Source organism: Cynara cardunculus (assembly GCF_001531365.2).
Source record: "Cynara cardunculus var. scolymus isolate 2C chromosome LG 1, CcrdV1, whole genome shotgun sequence".
Classification (NCBI taxonomy): Eukaryota; Viridiplantae; Streptophyta; class Magnoliopsida; order Asterales; family Asteraceae; genus Cynara; species Cynara cardunculus.
The window spans coordinates 33,942,102-33,961,828 of NC_037528.1; positions in this window are offsets into that span (position 1 = coordinate 33,942,102).

The window sequence follows — 19,727 nt, forward strand, 5'->3', positions numbered from 1 at the left end:
ATGCCCTCTGCCATTGCAAAGTTCCACTTCTCAAAACTCACAAGGCCACCAGAGCAGGTCTTCTCAGAGCATGTGATCACTTCTCTTGAAACCATATCTCCGTGCACAATGCTGAAGAAGACCGTGCTATACTCTTAGTACGTGGTAAAAAGGGATGACAGCAACCTATATACTTTCACAGATGCTGACCTCCACAACCTCTGTGTATTTGACCTAATATTCCTTCACAAAATATTGAACAAATACATGRAGAGGAGGTCAACATATTCGATTTCTCTCATAAGGTTGATTGAGGTAATGCACGCTCAAGTCAAGTTCTACAGCCAGAAAGATTTTGACATCGCAATGAGGTTGGCCCAGCCAGAGCTAAAAATTTCTTCTCCAAAGAACAGACCAAGTTGGCTKCTTAGATTTCATCCCAACACCATTGTCCACAATCCCATCTTTAGGTTTGTGTTTCTGGACAAGGATGAGATTCTAAGGTTTTTTGATCCTAAAAAGATGCACAAATATTCAACAGAGTCTCTTGAGTGGGTGTTCAACTTAGTGGTGACAGAGGTGCAGAGAGGGCATATAAGGGCGGATGAAGTGACCAACCTTCTGGAAAMGATCAAGGTTCAAGTCTCCTTCAGAGAATGGATATTCAAAGTCTACAAAACCATCAAGTCTGATCTTCAATTTGCCGTAGATGACTATCCAGACTCTGCTGTGGATTAATCTCTAGTAATAGTATAGGCCTGCTCAATATTTTCAATTCGTTCATTTATGTAATTCTTTTTCAGAGGATGAGTTTAATCTCCTCTTATATTTTTTCATTAGTGAATTCTTGCACCATTTTGTCCAAATTTACTTTTTCATACTTAGGGGGAGATTGTTAGCTCTATTTTTCATCTCTTGTAAAAGTATAGAAAAAGTATTCTGCAAGTTTTGATAGAAGAATATCTTCCACAGAAGACAACAGAGGACTAACGACAGAAGCCTTATATTCGAGCAAGTAAAGTGTGACAGAACCTCTGATGTCTCTCACAGAGGTTCTGGAAAATGGTCCTCTATTAATAAGAACATGCAAGTCAATTACAGCAGAGCCTCTGAGATGGCTCATAGAGGGTATGCGGATTTCGTCTTCTGTGAAGATCCTCTTCCAACTGTTTTTCAGTGGTTATTAGCTGCATGTGCTTATCACGTGACTAGGACTTAATCGACTTTATTTGGACAGCCTAGATGATTTCACGTGTCAAGATCTTGTCAGTAAGGTCGTTAGGAACTAGTATATATAGCGGCTAAGGCCTTTGTAATCAGAGTGCTTCCGTATTGTAATCGTCAATTTTTCAATTGAATGAATTGAAAAACCTTTGAAGCAATTCTCCTGTGTTCATCTTCTTCCTCATCTTGACTGTGTGTTCTTGGATTATCTTACTATGTTCTGTTCTTAATATTGTTTCCGCTGCACTTTAATGGTCTTAGAGTTCATTCAGAGTATTAGATCAAATATCAAAGCTGAATTTAAGGTCCAACAGTTTTATTCGTGCACCTTATTTGGACTTTGCGTGCGACCCAATAGGATCGTGCAATGTGAATTATGTTGTGACAATGGGCATATATCCAACACAACCATCATATGAAAAATTTTACATCAAATATGTTGTCACAAAAATGACTTATACTAAAAAGATTATGCTATAACTATAAGCTCTCAACATAGAAAACCTTCTTAATTGTAACTATGCCATTAGACAATGTGCCATACACTTAAACGAAACATTTTTCTTTATTTCCAAATATGACTGTTCCGCCACGCTTTTCTTTAAATTCACATAGAAGATGTTTGTGTCCTATCATGTGTCTGAAACATCCGAAATCTACATACCACACATGACAATCCTGCAAAAACAATCACATAGATTTAGGTACCCATTTCCAAATGGGTCCTGGTGGGTTAGAAATGACATTAGATGATATGGATTTAACACGTCATTCATATTTAGCTTTTGGAACCCACTTTCAGATAAATTTTACATTCACAAAATATGGTTCCTCCTTTTTAGATTTTGCAACATCTTTCTTTAAAGCACTTTTCTTTTTAAAAATTGGAGGACCACTTAAAGCTTTTGATTTAAGTGGGATGTCCAAGTTGGAATTAGAATCATTTGATCTTAAAAACTTTTTACATTTAGCATTAACAGCAAGAGAGTTTAAACCACAATAATTGCAATGTATGTGATTTTTGGCAACAGATAAAAGATCTGGATGTGAATTTTTTTTAGCATTATTCAAGTCTTAATCCATATTACATTTAGATTTCACAAAGATACAATTGAAACTATCTTTATTAACATTCTTTACAAAAGAAGAATTATTGAAAACATATTTAGCATTCATCTAAGAAGACCTCTTCTTGCAGTCTTTGCCAATCTTTAACAATTCTGCCATAGGGAAAGACTTTGAGTTAGTATAATACTTTACAGATAAAGATTCAAATTTAACATTCAGCACATATTTGAATGATTTAGGAGAAACCTTAGAAACATTTTCAATGTTGGCATTTAAAAGGCTCTCCCTTTTCAAAGTTAGTTTTTGAAAGATTTAAATTTTCAATAACATTTATTTTTGTGTTAGAAGCAATCTGAACATCTTTTAAAGTTTTATCAACTAATCTTGAAGATGTTTTGAGTTCCTCCTCAAGCTTAATGATTTTACTCATAAGTTGAGTTCGGTCATTAAAACAAGAACTTAATTCATTTTCTACATCATAAATCTTTTCCAACTTGGACGCATGCAATTTAACTTTGCAAACAATACGCATGGTCAACTCTGAAATTTAGCTTTCAAACTCATTTGATTTGATCAGAAAATCATTTTGAGAATTATGATGTTATTCTTTTTTAGTTCTTAGTTCTTCTTCAAAATCAGATATTTGTTTCGTTAAAACTGATATTTTCACATTCGAATCAAACTCAGGGTTTGAATGCACTGTCCAGTCCTGCTCGGTATCTTTAGTCTTATCGGAATCATATATCACCTCTGTTTCTAAATCTAAATCTGACTCATTTAAAAGATTTTCAAAAAAAAATTGGAGTCGTGTTTTCAACAAATTAAGAAAGTTTTTCAGAATTTTTAGAAGATGATTCACAAACATATAAAGTTTTGTTTTGAAAATTTTCAGTGGGATACAATGAATTAAGCTCATGTGAAAAAATAAGGTGAGGCTAATTTCCTTAGTTAGATTATTGAGTGTAGTTTATTTCTTATGTATTATCAAGGCATGAATCCGAGTTTAAAAATGGGCAAAACAGTTCCGCATGCAGTAGCTGTACATAGAAATTTAGGTAAAGTGTTCAAATAGGATATGTGTATATCATGGGTTTCTTATATTGGTTTCTTATGAGATTTTGTACATTTACTCCAGGGGTAATTAGGACATATTTTGATGCTTTGGAAGCAAACTAAGTGTGGTAGCTTGGACTTTCTTTGTGAGCTCATTTTGGAGATTTTCGGTATTATACCGTTGCCCGGTGAGTTATATAGTTAATTGCTACACATTGATTTGAACATATATATTTTCATATGAATGTTTTTGGTCTTGAATGGAGTCACACGATCTTAATTTTATTTGATTCCTTCTCTTGAGTCGATTCCTTATTACTATCACGGTACATCTGTTTGCTTTCTGGATCCAGACTCGTTGTTTTGTTCCTTGAATTGTACGCCATAGTACGGGTACTACTTCGTGTGGTACGCCAGAAGTTTATGGCGAAGTTAAGATCCCGGGTTGGACAGGTGAGACTTTCTCCGGTTGTGAATACTCATTGCTCGAAGAGGAGGAACAGCAATGAGTAGGGAACCTTGGCACATACACGGTAGAGGAAGGCGGGCAGTGCGAGGTTTCCCGTATTGTATGATTCTGACTCGAACTTTGGCATGAGCCCGGGAGGTGAAGGACGGGGTGATGCACTGTCCTCGTTATGTTTACCGATTCGATATCTTGGTTCTTGATATTTATTGGTATTCTAACGTTGTTGAGTATACTTGGTTGTTGATCCTGTCTCCTTGTTGTATTGAGCATCAATGGTATGGTATATTATGGTGATTTGAATATGGAATCCTATGATCGGTACGTAATTGTTCACTCGGTTTCTTGTAAGTCTCGGTTTACATCTAGATGATGTCTTGAACTCTTTTATTGATAAGAGTTTATTATGTATTTTTATAAACATGTGCAATATTGATATGTAATACTTAACTATTTAACTCACTAAGCGTTGGCTTACCATTTAAGTGGCAACCTCTCTCAGGAAAGAAGACGGATAAAAAGAAAGAACCCGTTGTCTGACTCGAAGATTTATCGGGCAACTTGAAGATTTCGATCTTGCTTTTGGGTAAATAGTGGTTAATTACCGTATCTCATAGTTGTAGTAAGTATAGCTTATATATAGTCTTGTTCCGGTTATAAATAAGTCCTGTATTCTTTTGCTACTTAATTCGGGTTGTAAGTAAAAATCCGTTATATCCGGTTTGGAATTGTGTTTTGGGTGGTTTTATCACTAAAGTAGAATGGATATTTTGAAGTTATTTTAGAAATTAATATCCCATATTTTGAGGTTAATTAATGTTATGCCCAGATCTGTGTGTTTCAAAGTGTTGGTCCTTCATAGCCTCTGGTCCTTCAAGGCCTCTGGTCCTTCATGGCCTCTGGTCCTTCATGGCCTCTGGTCCATCATGGCCTCTTGTCCTTCATCGGCTCTGGTCCTTCATCGCCTCTGATATTCTTCCAGATTTAGTCATTTCAGCAACCTCTGGTCCATCGCCTACCTCTGGACCTATTCATCGCCTCTGGTCTTCCTCCAAACTTAGTCGTTTCAGCAGCATTTTTTCAGATTTTCCATCATTGGCCCCGATTGCTTTGACAAAACTTTTAGAATAATTAGGATCAATTTTGGTCCCAATAATCAATAAATTATATTTTATTGGAGATTTTATAAAATTGGTAATTTGGGGTTTGCTCAAGCGAGATGTTATAGATATGGTATCAGAGCTGTGGTTTGAGTGAACTGGATATCATTARTGATATTCGGACTCAAACTTAGGTATTGACATTGTATAGTGACTAGGTTATGATTATATGGGATATAGACCAATAGGAGAGACCTAGGATTTGTTGGGGTACAAGGGATAGAATATTATTTGATATATATATATATATATATTATAATTTCAGTTCGATGTCTGATCACGATGCATCTAGCAACGCGCCGGTTAGTCAAGAAATTGGGGATGATAACCTCAATCTCGAAGGAAATGTCTAAGAAAATGTTGACAATGACGATGAAGCCTAACTTTCACCTAGTACTGAGAGGTTATTGAAATTAATGAATGATCAAACACGGGCTGCTTTACGAGAACAAAGAATATAGTTTGAAAGAAAGTTATCCGAAGTGTAAAATCCAGTTAATGCTCAGAATCCGATTGTCCAAGGACCGAAGCCGGTTAATGAAGACGTACCCAAACCAAAGTCGGACCGGCCTTCATTTAAAACATTTAGAAGCAGTGGGGCTACAGAGTTCTCGGGACAGACAGACCCAGTACTTGCAATGCAATGAGTCGAAAACACTGAAAAGGTATTCAGGATTGTTTACATGCAGGAGGAGGATAAAGTACGTTATGCTACAGCGATATTTACTGATCGTGCACTCACTTGGTGGAACGCCACATATCGATCAATGGATCCTAGTACTCGAGATAGAACGACATGGGAAGAGTTTCAAGTGATGTTCTTTGAACAATATTGTCCGATGATTTGAAACAAAAGCTTGAGAAGGAATTCCTAGAACTCAAACAGGGATTCATATCGGTGATTGTATATGAAACAGAGTTCAATCGGAAGCTTCAGTTTGTCCAACGGTTCGTACCAAGTGAAAAGGACAAGATTAATCATTTAGTTAACGGTCTTCGACAGAATATTCGCAATTTCGACACCAATCATGACGTACCATCATTTACCAAAGCAGTTGAGTATGCAAGGAAACGGGAGCATGACCTGAGTCTCCCTGATGGTTCTAATGGACCTGAGAAACGATCAAGAGTTGAGAGAACCTTTTGCGACCCCGACATCTATATCATCTTGATTCTTCAAGTCGAGATGAGCTCAATCGCATAATACACCACATACTACCTCACAGGCTTATACAATACAGTCAAATATGCCACGAAACTGCAACCAATGTGGCAAGAATCACCAGGGATGATGTAGTGGTGATCAAACTTATGTACGATGATTCTGTTGTGGTGAAGTTGGGCACATACGAACTCAGTGCCCTCAAAGAGAAAAGGCATGTTATAATTATGGTGTGTTAGGTCATCGTATGTGAGAATGTACAAAGAATAGACTGGAGGAAAGTAAGGGGTCGGTACAACAACCAAGACAACGACCGATACATACAACGGGGGCTTCGACCAAAAAGAAGGAGGTTCTGAAACCTCAGGCCAGGGCATTTCAAATTACTGCGAAGAAAGCCATGAATGATCCTGACGTTGTTACATGTATATTTCTTGTCAATTATTGGCCTGCTCGTATTTTATTTGATTCTGGTGCAACAAATGCTTTTGTGTCAAGTGATTATGTTCGCTATATTGAATATGTGCCTACTATGCTTGAAAAACCTTTCACTATTGACACTGCGAGTGGAGTACTATTAGTTGCTGATAAGGTATGTAGAGAGTGTACAATGCTCTTAGATGACTATGAATTTCTTATCGATTTCATTCCCACGGATATACATGGATTCGATGTTGTTTTTGGTATGGATTGGTTGGCAAAGAATCAAGCCAACATCATATGTTCACAACCAATGATTCGAATACCAAATGGCAAGGGGAATTACCTATACATTTACGGGGAGCGGCGTGTGATCGACATAAAGGTAATCTCTATGCTAAAAGCTCGCCATTATCTAAATAAGGGTTGCTCAATTTTTCTAGCCTATGTTATGGATGTGGCGAAGGAATTGAAGAAGACGGTGAAGCATGTTCCTATTGTTTGTGAATATTCGGATGTATTTCTGGATGATCTGCCTAGATTGCCACCCGATCGTCAAGTAGAATTTCGTATAGACTTGATACCGGGTGCAACTCCGATAGCAAAGACACCGTATCGTCTCGCACCTGCAGAAATGAAAGAAATGATGAAACAACTACAGGAATTATTGGACAAGGGTTTTATCCGACCAAACACATCTCCTTGGGGTGCTCCAGTCCCGTTCGTTAAGAAGAAAGACGGAACTTTCCGAATGTGTATAGATTACCGTAAGTTTAACAAGGTAACTATAAAGAACAAATATCCATTACCGCGAATTGACGACCTTTTTGATCAGTTGCAAGGAGCGAGATATTTTTCTAAAATTGACTTACGGTCTGGCTATCACCAACTCAAGGTACGGGAGGAAGATGTACCCAAGACTGCCTTTCGGACCCGTTATGGGCATTACGAATTCCTCGTAATGCCATTCGGACTTACAAACGCACCTGCAGCATTTATGGACTTAATGAATCGAGTATTCTATCCTATGCTCCACAAGTCTGTGATCGTATTCATCGATGATATTTTGGTTTATTCAAAGTTCGAAAACGAGCACACTACTGACTTACGTCAAATGCTAGAATTGTTGAGAAAAGAACGACTCTATGCAAAATTCTCGAAATGTGAATTCTGGCTTCGCCAGGTACAATTTTTGGGGCATACCGTATCCGGAGACGATATTTCTGTAGACCTAGCCAAGATCGAAGCAATTCAAGAATGGGAGCAACCAAAGAACGCTTCATAAGTTCAGAGTTTTCTGGGTCTGATAGGGTACTATCGACGATTTATCAAGGACTTCTCTAAGATCGCAGTACCATTAACCTCTTTGACTAGTAAAGATACTAAATTTGAGTGGAATAAGGCCCAAGATCGAGCATTTCAAACTTTAAAGGAATGTCTTACACACGAGCCTATACTTGGTCTACCTGAGGGTAACGAAAACTTTAAAGTATATAGTGACGTATCTCGACTTGGTCTTGGATGTGTCTTGATACAGCGAGGCAAGGTGATTGCATATGCTTCTCGCCAAGTGAAATATTATGAGAAGAACTACCCTACTCATGACCTTGAATTAGCAGCGGTGGTATTTGCTTTGAGGCTTTAGCGACACTATCTCTATGGTACGAAGTGTCAACTTTATACTAACCACAAGAGCTTAAAGTATTTATTTGATCAACAGACCTTGAACATGTATCAACAACGTGCAATGGAACTCATCAAAGATTACGACTATGAGATATTATATCATCCGGGTAAAGCCAATGTAGTGGCATATGCTCTTAGTAGGAAGACACATTCTGGACTTCTATGCTACTCTATCACTCACACGTTGGTTAAATATAATCTATTTGAAGCCTGAGAATGTCAAATTAGAAAGAATGGTAGGATACATTGATTCTCTCTCGAAAGATGGACGTGGCTTGAAGGTCTTTAAGACCCGAATCTGTGTCCTCAAACTTGGCGGCATGCGAGATGTTGTTTTAGCAGAAGCACATAAGTCACGATTATCAATACACCCAGGGAGTACCAAGATCTCCGTTTAGATTACTGGTGGCCTGGGATGAAGACTGATATTGGACGTTATGTTGAGAAATGTATGGTAGTTTACAACCTCTTGAGGTACCAATGTGGAAATGGGAGGAATTAACAATGGATCTGGTTACTAAACTATCGAAAACCCAACGTCAACCTGACAGTATTTGGGTTATAGTTGATTAATTGACCAAATCTGCATTGTTCTTACCTGTTCGAGAGTCTTACTCTATGGATCGATGGGTGCGGTTGTACATTGATGAAGTTCTCTCGCGACACGGTGTACCAGTGAAGATTATCTCTGATCGTGACTCTCGATTCACTTCTAATTTTTGGACTAGATTTCAACGAGAGTTGGGAACACATCATGCGTTTAGTACGACCTATCATCCTCAGACCGATGGTCAATCAGAACGAATCATTCAGACTCTCGAGGATATGCTACACGCATGTATCTTAGAATTTGATGGTAGCTGGGATACTCACCTACCCTTTGTTGAGTTTTCTTACAATAATAGCTACCATTTGACAGTCGGAATGGCTCCCTATGAGGCTTTATACGGACGTAAGTGTCGTACACCCTTGTGTTGGCGAGAGACAGGAGAGAAAGTTTTAGTTGGTCCCGAACTCATTCAGATCACTCATGACAAAATTCAGATTATTCGCAAAACAATGAGAGTTGCTCAAGATCATCAAAAGTCTTATGCACATCGTCGCAAAAGGCCAATCGAGTTCTTGGTAGGTGATATGGTAATGGTGAAAGTTTCTCCTTGGCGAGGCGTGCTTCGATTCCGAAAACAAGGTAAGTTAAGTCCACCATTTATTGGCCCGTTTAAAATATTAGAGCGTATCGGAAAAGAGGCTTATCAACTAGAGTTACCAGAGGAACTTACAGAGATACACGATGTGTTTCATGTCGGGTACTTATGTAAATGCTTGGGTAAACATGAAGAGACGGTGCCCTTACCCGAAGTTAAAGTAGATGCGAAATTAAGATACATTGAATAACTAAAATCAATTCTGAACGAGAGAAAAGTGAAAATAAGTAATAAGGAAGTAGACTTGGTATTGATCAAGTGGAAACACCATCGGGACCAAATTGGACGTGGGAGCGTAAAGATAAGATGAAGGCGAAATACCCTTCTTTATTTCCACAACAGTGATTTCGGGGACGAAATCCTCAAAAGGAGGAGGTATTTGTAACATCCAATTTCTAATATGCCCAATTATTTGCTTAGTATATTTAATTATTGGGTTAAAGAGAACTTATGATTTAGTGGGAGTTTAGGTTTGAAATTTTAGAATTATACTTCTTAGGAGTATATTAGAGGATTTGGGGAAAACATTTCGTCAAATAGATACGTAAAACAGATTTTTTGGGAGATATTTTCCGGAATATTTTGTTGGATGTTATAGATTATTTCTTTATGAACGTGTAGGCGAAAATCTCATAGAAAATAAAGGTCCGAGCGAAAAGTTATGAATAATTTAAGTGTTGATGGTCAAAATGGGTACCTAGCCGGGCCATCCCGGCCCAACTCGAGTTTTAGCATTATAAATTGGAGTTTTAGCCCATTTTTCTTGTCATTTAAGTCCAGAACTCACACACACACTAGAGGTGTGATTTTCACACACATAGGCTCGATTCAACTCAAATCAAAGAAGAACTACAAGATCTTTGAAGAATTTGATCATCAAGTAAGGTATAATCCATTCTTTGCACTTGTTCTTGGTTGACATTCTTGTTATATAGATTGCATGTTGAGATAGAGTTAGGGTTTCATATGGGTTTGATTTTAAGTGTATAAAATGAGTGCATTTTAGTGTTTATGACATGAAATGGTCATTAGATTCAAGAAATTATCAAGATTTATGCAAGTTCATCATATGAACTTTGACTTGATTAAGTCAATGATTTGGGAGATAATATAAATGATAAAATAAATGTTGGAATTTGGTTTTTTATGTCAAATATGTTATATTAAGTTGAGATTCAGAAGTTGGAATAGTTTGGAATCGAAATGGTTTGAGAAAAATGTATGAAAATGAGAATTTCGACTTAAGAATGCATTGAGAGTGTGCAGACTTTGAAAATCTGTATAAAATCGTAGAAAAATCCAAATAAGATGAAGCTAATTTTCTTAGTTATATAATTGAGTGTAGTTTATTTCTTATTTATTATCAAGGCATGAATCCGAGTTTAAAATGGGCAAAACAGTTCTGCATGCARYAGYTGTACATAGAAATTTAGGTAAAGTGTTCAAATAGGATATGTGTATATCATGGGTTTCTTATATTGGTTGCTTATGAGATTTTTTACATTTACTCCAGGGGGTAATTAGGACATATTTTGATGCTTTGGAAACAATCTAAGTGGGGTACCTTGGACTTTTTTTGGGAGCTCATTTTGGAGCTTTTCGGTATTATACGGTTTCCCGGTGAGTTATATAGTTAATTGTTACATATTGATTTGAACATATATATTTTCATATGAATGTTTTTGGTCTTGAATGGAGTCACACGATCTTGATTTGTCTTTGATTCCGTCTCTTGAGCCGATTCCTTATTACTATCTCGGTACATCGGTTTGCTTTCTGGATCGAAACTCATTATTTTGTTCCTTGAATTGTACGCCATAGTACGGGTACTACTTCTTGTGGTATGCCGGAAGTTTATGGCGAAGTCAAGATCTCGGGTTGGACGGGTGAGACTTTCTGCGGTTGTGAATACTCATTGCTCGATGAGGAGGAAGAGCAATGAGTAGGGAACCTTGGCACATACCCGGTAGAGAAAGGCGGGCAGTGCGAGGTTTCCCGTATTGTATGATTTTGACTCGGACTTTGGCATGAGCCCGGGAGGTGAAGGATGGGGTGATGCACTGTCCTCGTTATGTTTACCGATTCGATCTCTTGGTTCTTGGTATTTATTGGTATCCTAACGTTGTTGAGTATATTTGGTTGTTGATCCTGTCTCCTTGTTGTATTGAGCATCAATGGTATGGTATATTATGGTGATTTGAATATGGAATCCTATGATTCGTACGTAATTGTTCACTCGGTTTCTTGTAAGTGTCGATTTGCATCTGGATGATGTCTTGAACTCTTTTATTGATAAGAGTTTATTATGTATGTTTATAAACATGTGCGATATTGATATGTAATACTTAACTATTTAACTCACTAAGCGTTGTCTTACCATTTAAGTGGCAACCTCTCTCAGGAAAGAAGACGGATAAAAAGAAAGAACCCGTCATCTGACTCGAAGATTTATCGGGGAACTTGAAGATTTCGATCTCGCTTTTGGGTAAATAGTAGCTTATTACCGTATCTCATAGTTGTAGTAAGTGTAGCTTATATATAGTCTTGTTCCGGTTATAAATATGTCCCGTATTATTTTGCTATTTAATTGGGGTTGTAAGTAAAAATCCGTTATATGTGGTTTGGAATTGTGTTTTGGGTGGTTTTATCACTAAAATAGAACGGATATTTCGAAGTTTTTCTAGAAATTAATATACCATATTTTGAGGTTAATTAATGTTATGCCCATATCTATGTGTTTCAAAGTGTTGGTCCTTCATAGCCTTTGGTCCTTCATGGCCTCTGGTTCTTCAAGTCCTCTGGTCCTTCAAGGCCTCTGGTCCTTCATGGCCTCTGGTCCTTCATGGCCTCTGGTCCTTCATCACCTCTGGTCCTTCATCGCCTCTCGTCTTCTTCCAGACTTAGTCAGTTCAGCAGCCTTTGGTCCATCGCCTGCCTCTGGACCAATTCATCGCCTCTGGTCTTCCTCCAAACTTAGTCGTTTCAGCAGCATTTTCAGATTTTCCATCCTTGGCCCCGATTGCTTTGACAAAACTTTTAGAATAATTAGGATCAATTTTGGTCCCAATAATCAATAAATTATATTTTATTGGAGATTATATAAACTTGGTAATTTGGGGTTTGCTCAAGCGAGATGTTACATATAGTGTCCGATAAAAGTTATTAATCGGACAAGACAATATGAAATTTTCAAACATCAAATTAAAAACCAGTAACCAAAATTACTATGTAAAGATTGTAGAAACCACTCACCTCTTATGCAAATACTCAGATTTGAAGAAAGATGAAGAATGCAAAACCAAAGTGATTCTCCAGATGACAAGCAAAATACCATTTCTCTCTCAAAATCCCTAAATGAGGCAAGAAACTTTGTCTGAAGTCCCACCCCCTATATTTATACTTTACATATTTGCATACATTAAAACTACCCATGCATGTATATAATTTCATGCACACATTACATTATAAGCATGCATAATACCATTTCAAGTATGCATATATTTAAGTCATCCCACATATATATATGCACCCACATATTATGTATATATTCCATGCATAAAATACACATATTTAACTCATGTAAGCATGTATTCACATAAACAATTAATCACGTAATAAATACCTCGGGTGATAACCAGGACCCGGTTATCACACCAACAGTGGTAGTGGTGGTGGTAATGTGTGGTGGTGATCGGTAGCCGATGATGGTTGTAAATGTGGCAATGGATGGTGGTGTAGGAGATTGTTGTAGTAGAGGAGGAGTTGGAGGTGACGAATGGCAGTAATGGTGGTAGTAATGGATGGTGGTGGTCGATGGTCGACTATGGTAGAGGTGGCGATGGACTTGGTGGACGGTGGTTTTGGAGGCGTTGAATGATGTTGTTGTAGTGGAAGAGGAGGTGTCGGTGGTGGTGGCCGTCGATGGTGGTGGTGGCGGCAGCCAAAACTAGAGGTGATGACCATGAAAACAAATATAATATTAAGGTTATATATCAAACTAGGGTAGATTAGTAATATTTTAGTTTTTGTCTCATTCTTATCCCATCTTGTTCCACCTATTTTGGTGGAACAAGAAAAATCCTTTTTTGTTCCATGTTGGCCCACCTTGTCTCAGTTCTTGTCCATGTCCCATGTCGCGCCAAACATGGGACAGGACAGTGAGTTTTGTCCTGTCTTGTCCTGTCCCGTCCCATGTACCAAACACAGCCTTAGTATCTTCTACATAAGAGCTCTTGGTCCAGAATACTTCAATCGACTAAGTCCTAAAAGACTAGAGTAAGAGACTTCTTACTTACACATTTACAAGTGGGGTTCTAACAAAATCAATTATGGTACAACCATCATATGAAAAAATTTACATCAAATCTGTTGTCACAAAAATGACTTATACTAAAAAGATTATGCTATAACTATAAGCCCTCAACATAGAAAACCTTCTTAATTGTAACTATGCCATTAGACAATGTGCCATACACTAAAACAAAACCTTTTTCTTTATTTCCAAATACGACTGTTCGGCCACGCTTTTCTTTAAATTCACATAGAAGATGTTTGTGTCCTATCATGTGTCTGAAACATCCGAAATCTACATACCACACATGACAATCCTGCAAAAACAATCACATAGATTTAGGTACCCATTTCCAAATGGGTCCTGGTGGGTTAGAAATGACATTAGATGATATGGATTTAACACGTCATTCATATTTAGCTTTTGGAACCCACTTTCAGATAAATTTTACTTTCACAAAATATGGTTCCTCCTTTTTTGATTTTGCAACATCTTTCTTTAAAGCACTTTTCTTTTTAAAAATTGGAGGACCACTTAAAGCTTTTGATTTAAGTGGGATGTCCAAGTTGGAATTAGAATCATTTGATCTTAAAAACTTTTTACATTTAGCATTAACAGCAAGAGAGTTTAAGCCACAATAATTGCAATGTATGTGATTTTTGGCAACAGATAAAAGATCTGGATGTGAATTTTTTTTAGCATTATTCAAGTCTTAATCCATATTACATTTAGATTTCACAAAGATACAATTGAAACTATCTTTATTAACATTCTTTACAAAAGAAGAATTATTGAAAACATTTTTAGCATTCTTCTAAGAAGACCTCTTCTTGCAGTCTTTGCCAATCTTTAACAATTATGCCATAGGGAAAGACTTTGAGTTAGTATAATACTTTACAGATAAAGATTCAAATTTAACATTCAGCACATATTTGACGGATTTAGGAGAAACCTTAGAAACATTTTCAATGTTGGCATTTTAAAGGCTCTCCCTTTTCAAAGTTACTTTTAGAAAGATTTAAATTTTCAATAACATTTATTTTTGTGTTAGAAGCAATCTGAACATCTTTTAAAGTGTTATCAACTAATCTTGAAGATGTTTTGAGTTCCTCCTCAAGTTTAATGATTTTACTCATAAGTTGAGTTCGGTCATTAAAACACGAACTTAATTCATTTTCTAAATCAGAAATCTTTTCCAAGTTGGACGCACGGTCAACTCTGAAACTTAGCTTTCAAACTCATTTGATTTGATCAAAAAATCATTTTGAGAATTAAGATGTTATTCTTTTTTTAGTTCTTAGTTCTTCTTCAAAATCAGATATTTGTTTTGTTAAAACTGATATTTTCACATTCGAATCAAACTCAGGGTTTGAATGCACTGTCCAGTCCTGCTCGGTATCTTTAGTCTTATCGGAATCATATATCACCTCTGTTTCTAAATCTGAATCTGACTCATTTAAAAGATTTTCAAAAAAAATTGGAGTCGTGTTTTCAACAAATTCAGAAAGTTTTTCTGAATTTTTAGAAGATGATTCACAAACAGATAAAGTTTTTTTTTTGAAAATTTTCAGTGGGATACAATGAATTAAGCTCATGTGAAAAAATAATTTCTCTAGTCTCGTAGCTTGAGTTCAGATCATCATATTTTAGCCCAATTGATTTAAAATTTGATTTATCTGAAATTTCTTCATCAGTTTTATCACTATCCCTTTTAGTAAAAATAGGTGATTTTCACTCAGATTTAACGAAGATTTCCCTAACAGAAGAAATTGCAAGTTTAGCAGATCCTCATTGATCAAAGTCATATAGAGATTTTAGGGCCTTTTTTAACGTGTCATTTTCTTGAAAACCCAAACCCATTTGCGGATTATAAAATCTAGCATCTTTGGGTTTATTTGTCAAAATCTTTAGAGTTTGTTGAGATTGGCCTCTTTTGAAATTGATATCTTCCAACTGTTTGATTTTATCATAAAGATTTAATCTTTCAGCAAAAATCACGTCAAACTTTAATTGAATATTATCTGTTTCGCACTCTACTTCACTCAACTTATTTTTAAGTACCAGAAAATCATTTTCAGTTTTGGTCTTTTCAGATCTAAGAATTTCTTGCTCTTCCCTCAGACCCTCACTCAGACACTTATAGTCACAACTTTCCTCTCTAAATTTAAGCTTTAACGCTCTTTCACCTTTAAGTCTTTCTTTTAATATTTTAAATTTAGAATTCATGTTCTCAATTTCTTTCATTAGTTTAGCATTCAAAGAATTTTGTACCTCGTATACATTGTCAGATGTTGAGTCTTCTTCTTCAGTCCTTGACATTAAGCACATATTCACTTGAGTAAAGTGTGCAGCTTCATCATCTGATGAATCTATTAGCCAGCTTTCTTCATCCGCTACCAAGGCCTTGTCGTCCTTAAGAGCTTTTTCCAAATGAGCCTTCTTGAGATAATAGTTTGAGTCCTTGAACTTTTTGAAACAGCAATCCTTGATATAGTGACCAGGCTTCCTGCAGTTGAAGCATCTGCTTTCATCAACTTTAGTATTCTTTTGGTCTCTGGATTTACTGAATTCTCTTGCTTGATCTCCTTCCCTTTGTTCTTGTCAAACTTCACAAACTTCTTTTTCCCAAATCTCTTCTGAAACTTCTTGGTCAGCAAGGCCAGTTTCTTGGAGAACTCACGAATGTTGTCATCAGAATCAACAGAGGAATCTTCAATTGATTCACTTTCACACTGTTCTGATAACTCTGTCTCCAAAGACATTGAGATCTTTGATAAGTTTTACTCTTCCCTTGTTTCCCAGATTGCAAATCCAAGGAGTCAGCAACTTTCTTCTTTTCATTCATCAACTCTCTCACAGTCTCCTCTTGTTCATACAAAATACTGTAAAAATCATGTATGTCTTCCTCTGACATATTCTGTTGGGTTCAAGTTAGTGCTTTAATGTTGTATTCAAGTTTCTCCTTAGTATAGTTGTTTTGTAATAGTTTAGCCTTTACAATTTCCTAGTATAGATAGTGATTTCCTTGTAATTGTAATTAGCAATTGTCATTAGCAGATTTATCAAGATTAAGTGCTGTAATTTTCTCTCTCCTCTCAATCTAATCATTCTTGATCATATTCTTTCTATCTTTGATGTTCATCATGATCTATGAAGATTACATCATGTTTGTATGAAATMTGGACTCATCAATTGGTATCAGAGCAAGCTGCAGCAGTTTGGATTTGAAGATATATCCATTTTACACACTTTTTGCACGAATTTGTTGAAGATTTTCGATCTGTTCTTCACTGTTCTTGATATCTTTTTTCGTCCAGATTGGTTTTTGTGTCAAAATCATTCAATTTTTGGGTGCTATTGGTAAAGATTTGTATTGTTAGATTTGGTTTTGTATTTCAAACTATCTTGATTCACACTATTTTGCATCTTAAACAAGTTTTAAGGTTGAAATAGTCGAAATTCGATTTTTAGCTTTCTGGAAAAAGTTCTTAAAACTCATATTTTTTCATATTTTGATCCAAATTTTTGGTAAAAAGTGTGAAATTTTATGTTTTTGCTTGAATCTTTATCCTTTTAAAGCTTGTGCGGTTTAACTTCCATGTGCTTTGAGTTTGTTTTGTAATAGGATATACCGGACATCACTTTGGCGGAGGTTAAGCTAATCTGGCTGGCAAACCGTTGATGCTTTGTGCGGATTAGTTGATGCATTGTGCGATTTAAGAAATCCGGTTGATAAACCGTGTAACACTTGAACGATTTAGTGAGCGGTTTAAAAGTATCCAGCTGGTAAGAAATTTTGTAACTTGAACGGATATTGACCGGTTTAATCAATCCGATTGGTAAGTGTGTGCGGYTTAGAATCCGCTTGGTAAGTCTTGGACTTTTGAGCGGTTTATTTCTACAATCGTATATATCTTGGACGGTATACATTTGAACGGTGTTTGACCTTGATCAATTTAATTGTTTGACTTTGATCGGTTTATGCTTGAATTCTTTTGATCGGTTAAATAAGTTTGACTTTGATTGGTTTAAGTGTGTTTGATTCTTTGAACGGAGTTTGACTTTTTGATCGGATTATTAAGAGTTTGACTTTTGATCGGTTTAATTCTTAGACTTTGAACGTTTTATCTTTGTGCGATTTATATTTGTGCGGTTTATGATATTGCCCGGATTTCTAATCCGGATAACGTGTTAATTTGTCTATCTTTTTGACCGGACTTGTAAACCGGATAACTTGACCGGATTACTAAACCGGACAAGTGCTTATGTGCTTAATTGTCTAAGTGTTGAATGTGTGCTTATTATAGTTTACACTTTATCAGATATATTTTTGTAAACTAATCTTTTATTTCAAACTTTGAACTGCAGTCGATCCTATTTTTCATACAAACTGAAAAGATGAGTTCAAAAAAAGCAATGGCTATTGGTACTGATACCAAGCCACCAGTTCTTTTTCGTGGTGATTATAATCATCGGAGAGACAGATTTTTGAACTTCATTGAAAGGATGAAAGAAGGAGATATGATCATGCAATCTCTATTGGACGGTCCTGCTGAATTCTTTGTAGAAGTACCTGCTGACAATATAGTAGGCGTACCTGCACAGAGATTACCTAAACGGAAGGATCAATATTCAGCTGAAGATAAAGAAAGAGCACATGCTGATGTGCTTTGCAAATCTTACATGATGCAAGCACTGACCAATGATATCTATACCAGTATTGATAGCTACAAATCATCTGGTCACAGCATGTGGGTCCAGATAGAAAAGATGATGATGTGTTCTAAAGTCGGAACTCAACTGAAAATTACAAATTGTATTTCTGCTTATGAAGAATTCAAGGCTAGAGAGGGAGAAAGTCTTGATGATGTTTATAACAGACTTGCCAGACTGCTGAATGAGCTCACAAAGAACGGAATCTCCAAAACCMCTATTGAGATAAATGTTAAGTTTCTTAACAATCTCCAGTCATAGTGGAAACCATTTGCAAATCATATCAGATTTAACAAGCAGTTATCTGATATTGATATTCATGAAATCTATGAAACTCTGAAACAAAATGAACAGGATGTTTTGGAGATCCGTAATGCAAAGAAGAAGGAAAAGAAAGTTGCTGATCCCTTAGCTCTCGTATCTGAGAGAAAGGAGAAGAAATACAAAAGCAGGTCTGGGAAGAAAGTTATAGAAGTTAGTCAATCAAGTGAATCTGAGTCAGAAGATAGTAACAGCTCAGAATCTGATTCTGAAATGTCATAAATAAAGCAAGCAATGGCAATGCTGACCAGAGCATTCCAGAAAAAGTTTTCCAAAAGGCCACACTCGAATAATCAAAGATTCTCGTTAGGCTCAAAGTATGACTACAAAGGCAAGTTTGGCGAGAAGAAGAAATATGAAGAGCAAAGATTCGAGAAGAAGTATGAGAGAAAGCCAGAAGAAGGGAAGAAATTTAGCAAAGGGGTAGCTGATGAGCATACTAAATGCTATAACTGTGGTAAGCTAGGCCACTTTGCTATTAATTGCAAGAAGCCGGTAAACCGTGATACCGACTACTACAAGAATAAGTTTATTCTATAAAAACAAAGAGATGCTGGCAAAGCTCTTATGGCCGAGGATGAACATTGGCTAAATCTGACACATGAGGAAGAAGAAGCTGAAGTCGTTGCACATGTGTGCTTGATGGCTAAAACAGACAATGAATTGACTGGAGAAGATTCTCAGATGAATGATGAGGTAATTAATCAAACATGCATTAAACAAATGAATAAGATGAAACTCCAAATTCAAAATTTCCAGCAAGAGTTAAAATCAGAAAAAGAGCGTTCAAATAATTTTGAAGATCATATAAAAATGCTAAAAGAAAGAATACCAAAGTTTATCTTGAAAATGCTGGAAATTTGAATTGGTCTAAGTCTTTGCAATCTGAGTCCAAAATTTCTGAAGAAAAATCCAATGCTTTAAACTCCGAGTTATCTGAATTAAAAGAAAAATATAAATCATTAGTTTTAGTTAATGA